Source organism: Coptis chinensis, chromosome 1, assembly GCF_015680905.1.
Source record: "Coptis chinensis isolate HL-2020 chromosome 1, ASM1568090v1, whole genome shotgun sequence".
NCBI classification, from domain to species: Eukaryota; Viridiplantae; Streptophyta; class Magnoliopsida; order Ranunculales; family Ranunculaceae; genus Coptis; species Coptis chinensis.
The window spans coordinates 52,755,950-52,761,137 of record NC_141456.1 but is presented as its reverse complement, the minus strand read 5'-3'; the positions used below and the strand labels follow the sequence as shown (position 1 = coordinate 52,761,137).

At 39.2% G+C, this 5,188-nt stretch overlaps 1 pseudogene; it reads right to left on the bottom strand.

Moving 5' to 3' along the window:
• Positions 1-2,758: 2,758 nt before the first annotated feature.
• Positions 2,759-2,853, bottom strand: LOC147524511 (small nucleolar RNA R71; annotated as a pseudogene).
• Between the last annotated feature and the right edge of the window lie 2,335 nt (positions 2,854-5,188).

The following is a 5,188-nucleotide window of genomic DNA, read 5'->3' as shown; positions in this document are numbered from 1 at the left end:
ATGGTGGAACATTATATGGAAACCTTCATGGATGATTTTTCTATTTATGGAAACACCTTTGAAGACTGCTGATAAGAGCCCAAAACTGTAGTTTTAACCCTGTAACAGTCATACTTTAAGACCAATTATGTGAGTAATAATTAAGAGTTAACACTGATCACGTGTTTTTATGCATTTCAGGCTTCAAAGTCCATTATGTGCAGAAATGTGCCACTTTAGCGAGATAAAGGAGCAAAGGTCGGTTACTAAGGAGCTCCGTGATTAAAGGCCAAGATTCAAGAAGACAAAGCCTTTCTAAAGCTCGGTCAAAAGCTGAAAAGTCGACGCGGGCAGAAACAGCACACAAAGTCAGCAGAACTTCCAAAGGCCGTATCTTTGGACTCAGACCTCGGAATGGGGCCTACCTTATGTCAAAATGATCGGCTCGGAAAGAGCTTTCCAATGGTCTAAGTCTTGATCCAATCAGAGGAGCAGAAATGGATGAAAAGACTATTGAATCCAACTGCAGCTGAAGAGGCCTTTTTGGACTGAAAGAATTGGGTTTTGGGCCTGATTCTCGGGCCCAAAACATGGCTCCAAGCCCATGCACGATTTTTGGATCTGAACATATAAAAACCAAAGCTTAGCTCTTTGTTAATGGTAGCTAGTTAGACCTAAAACTATAGATAATTCTAGATCTAGATTTAATTGTTTTTAATTTAGTTTAGCTTCAATTCAATTCTTGTTTTAGATTAAACTCTTAGAATCATTGTTCTTAATTAGTTTGATAAATAAAATAGCTAGTTTGTCAATTTCGATTCTTGTCATTTACAATTGTTTAGATCTAAATTCCCTTATTACGTAGATAGCTAGACCTAGATTATTTAGATTATTAATTTAGTATTTGAATAATTGATTTATTATTCATTAGATTAATAAAATAGTGTTCTCTATAATCTAGTTTCATTTCCATTGATTGTTTAGTTTCAATTCGTAGTTTCAATTATTTGTCAGTATCAGTTTAATTCAATTATTACATGAGTAGTTTTGAATTGAGTTTAAACAAGTAAAGTTCAAATCTTTATATCATGTCTTGTTTGAATTCCATTGGGAATGATAGCGTGATGATTCTCGGCTAAACCTCTATTTGAGGTGGTTGAGAAGCCTTGATGAAAGCTTAATCCCGATTATCGTAGAGTCGTCGTAATTTCCTTTCCACTCTAGAAATGATTAGTTCACCATGAGAATGGGTGTAATCGTTCACATGCTAGTTATGAATTGGTAGAAATGCCATGTGTAATTAGGGATTAGGAGTAACCAGTTATTGTTACTGCGAAAGCGATTCAATTCGGATTACGATGATTAAATGTCGTTAGTAGGATTAAGTCGAGTTAAGGTGGAATCAATCCCCCTTAACTCCTTATCATAGAATTGACGTAGCATTCCCATAGTTGTTCTAATAGTCGACTAGTTGCATCTTGTGGGTAGTTGCATCGTAGTCTAGTTGCCATTCGTAAATCTCTCATTAGACTTTAGAGTAGAGTAATTAGACTAGAAAACACAGCATGCGGAAGGACTAGGAATGGAACGAATCATCTACTCCACTATATCTCATAGGATTGAGAGTAGAAATCTTTGATAAATTTTAGGCACATAAAATTAGTTTTAGTTTACTTACGTTTTGAGTTTCATCGTTCATTTCGTAGGTAAATTATTCTTTATGTTTTATCAAATGGCGTCGCTGCCATCTTAGTTTCACTTTCGCATTGTTTTCGTAGTATAAGTACTCTTCTTAAAGTCCCATTAAACCCACCCACCCTTGTTTGATTCATAATGTGGTTGTCCGTTTCAGCATTGAAAACTTTCGAGAAAAATTTGCACGGAGCGCACCTGCGCCCCAAAGGAGCGCGACCTGCGCTCAAGTTCTTGGATCTTTGACCCACCCCCAACCAGCGCGACCAGCTAAAACATTGTAACTTTGAAGTTACAGTTCACTGGCGCTTCCCGTTCCCAAAGTGGCGCACCAGCCTCGAAAGCTGAATTTTGCATGATTTCCACAGGTTTGATTCGAACTTTGATTTTTCAAGTTTTTCAGTGTTCTAACTAGTTATATACACTGAACACGCATAAACAAGACGCTATTCATAAGCGAAGCAAGGACGCAATCAGGTATTCCTTTCTTCCACACCTCGCATCTCCTATTAGAGGTTTATACTAGTATATCAGGATTGTTTGGAGTGTTGACGTAATTAGCTAAGTTTGGTCTTAGCCTTGTATGAGATTAAGATCTGGTCGAACAAAAACACCGAGCATAATTACACAGCAACATCAATAAGCACACCTATCTAGTATACCACTCATTGCACCTCTAGCTACTATTCCACATACTCTACCTGACACAATGCCCGACGAAGGAGAGACTCCTCTCTCGGACTTTTATAAAGCCTTGGCGATAGCCCCAAATCTTGCATCGTTCTAGCGGACCGATTGGGGATTTCGAATCCCCAAATATTTTAATTTGTTACCCGTTTTTCATGGTTTAGACCATGAAAAACCTTATCGGCTACGCGTAGGATTGAACAAGTCCTTACAACATTCCATCATCCTACGGTTGGTGCGGAACAAATTAAACTAAGGGTATTCCCTTTCACCTTAACCGATAAAGGCGTCTTGGTTAAGCGCCCAAGCGCCCTAATTACGTGGACTCGTGGGTTAAACTTGTTCAAATTTGTTTATGGAACATTTTACCCACCCCTAAAGACGGATGAGATGCTTTCCAAGATTCATTTCTTTTCGACAAAATCCTCATGAATCATTTTGAGAGGCTTGGAATCGTTTCACCGATCTCCTTATAGAGTGTCCACATCATAACTTAGCGAAAGACCGTTAGTTCGTGCCTTTTTCAAAGGACTTCTACACCACCATAAAGAAGTCCTTGACATAATGAATGGGGGTAGTTTCTTAAGTAAAGGAGCCTGAGGAGGCTTATAAATTTTAGAGGATCAAACTAAGCAAAAAATAACAACTGGGGGTAGTGACGATATCCACCGCTCGCTAGTTCTTCTAATACTGATTAAGGCGCCCGGTATGTTTGAAATTAAACACGATCCCGAGCTTAAAACTCTAATCGAATCACTCACTAAAAGGTAGAGGCCATCTCTGTTTAACAAAAGCCTATCCCCATCATGAATGTAAATTCAAATCCATGTAGTTTCATTTGGAGCCACGAGCATCCCGACTTCCAGCGTCCTATAGCCTATGAGCAGGCTTGTTCCATTAATAGTGAACCTAAGCGCCTTGGAGACAAAATCCCAACTTCGGTTGGAGAAATAACCAACACGTCACACCTCTAGGGTACAATAATCAATATGTTAGGCCAATGCACAGTTTTATCCAAGCTCCACCACGACAAGGACAGGGTCAGGGTAATTTTAATAATTACAACAACCAAGTGCAACCTCGACAATGTCAAATACAAGGTCAAGGTAGTTATAATAATTATAATGCTAATAGAGGTATCGTCCCGGTAAATAATAACTATCAAAATCCACCCATAAATAATTCACGCGAGATAGTTCCAGTCACACCACCCGTGACTACTACACCCACACAACCGGATCGTCTTGACACCTTCATACAAGTGAGCCAAAAACTTTTCCAAACCATGGCTCAATCTAACCAAGCGGTTTCTACAATCCGTTAATAATTTAAGCCAACAGTTGGCCCAAGATAAAGCCCAACCCAAAAGTGTGTTTCCAGGTCACGCAATACCTAATCCTAAAATAACAAACACAGCCTTTGAGGTAACCGATAATACTAGTAATGAATATGAAAATGTAGGTGAGCTAAAGGCCATCACCACTCTCCGTTTTGGCAGAGTGGTTGATAACAAAGTAACTATGCCTATAGTTACCCCACCAGTAGCCCCTACACCTGCTATTTTACTAGATACCAAAATAGAAACTGGAGAACCTACCACTGTAGAGGTACCAGTTACAACACAACCTAAGAAACAGAAAGCCACGGTTAAACATCCAGGTGATACCATTGCTAAATATAAACAGAAACCACCGTTTCCACAAAAATTAGCCGTGTTAACTAGGGACACTAATTATGAGGAGATTAGGGACGTTTTCAAGAATCTAACTATAAACCTTCCCTTCCTCAAAGCTATTAAAAAGCTACCACACCATGCTAAGTTTCTTAAGGAGTTGTGTACTACTAGGCGTAAGACCAATATACCAAACGACGCCTTTTTAACAGAACAATTCCCAACTCTATCTGAACATAATGGAATTGTTAAGTACAAGGACCGGTCGATCCCATCTTGTATAATGCACCTTAGGAGATTCTTATCGACGACGGCGTTATTAGACACGGGGGCTAGTGTTAACTTACTCCGTTTTATTTGTATAGACAAATAGGTCTAGGCGAGATGCAACCCACTAAAATGGCGTTGCAATTAGGCTGATCGGTCTATTAAGTATCCTAAAGGGTGTGGTCGAAAATGTCTTTGGTAAAAATTCAGGATTTCTACTATCCGGCTGATTTTGTCATCCTCGATCTGAGAAAGTCGCTAACGACTGTCCGATCATCCTAGGGCGTCCTTCACGGCAACCGCCAATGCACTCACATTAATTGCGATGGTTCAATGTCCATGTCTTTTGGCCATCTTCTTTGTTGAAGTAAATGTTTTTAAAACAAAGACACATTTACCCGATTTGTCTATGGATGGAGAGGTTAGCATGATCGAGAGCTTATTTCGAGAGATTATTTCAACAACACGTTCCACGATAATCATATGCCCAAATTTCTTTCCTTTGGAAGTTCAGGACTCAACATTTTCATCCCTACACTAGTCGATACACATATTATGGATGAGGGCCGAGATAGATGACTTTCTCAAAGATATAGTGGACTACCATAGTAATGTGGATATGACCAATCTAGATGAGGAATTCAAGGAGTTTCTTAGAGCAGGTGATGATTCACCCTATCAAGAACTACTTTGTACAACATCCACCTCGACTCCCCTCCTTCCACCCTTTCAAAGGAATCTCGAGTTTGCACTCGATCCTTTTATTTTTTCTGTGCTTCATAATTTTTTAAATCCATCTAGTAAACAAATACTTCAGAAGAACCAAGCATTTGACACCTTCATTTTCAGACTTGAAACAGTCCTTACCTACACCATGAATGAGTTTTGTGC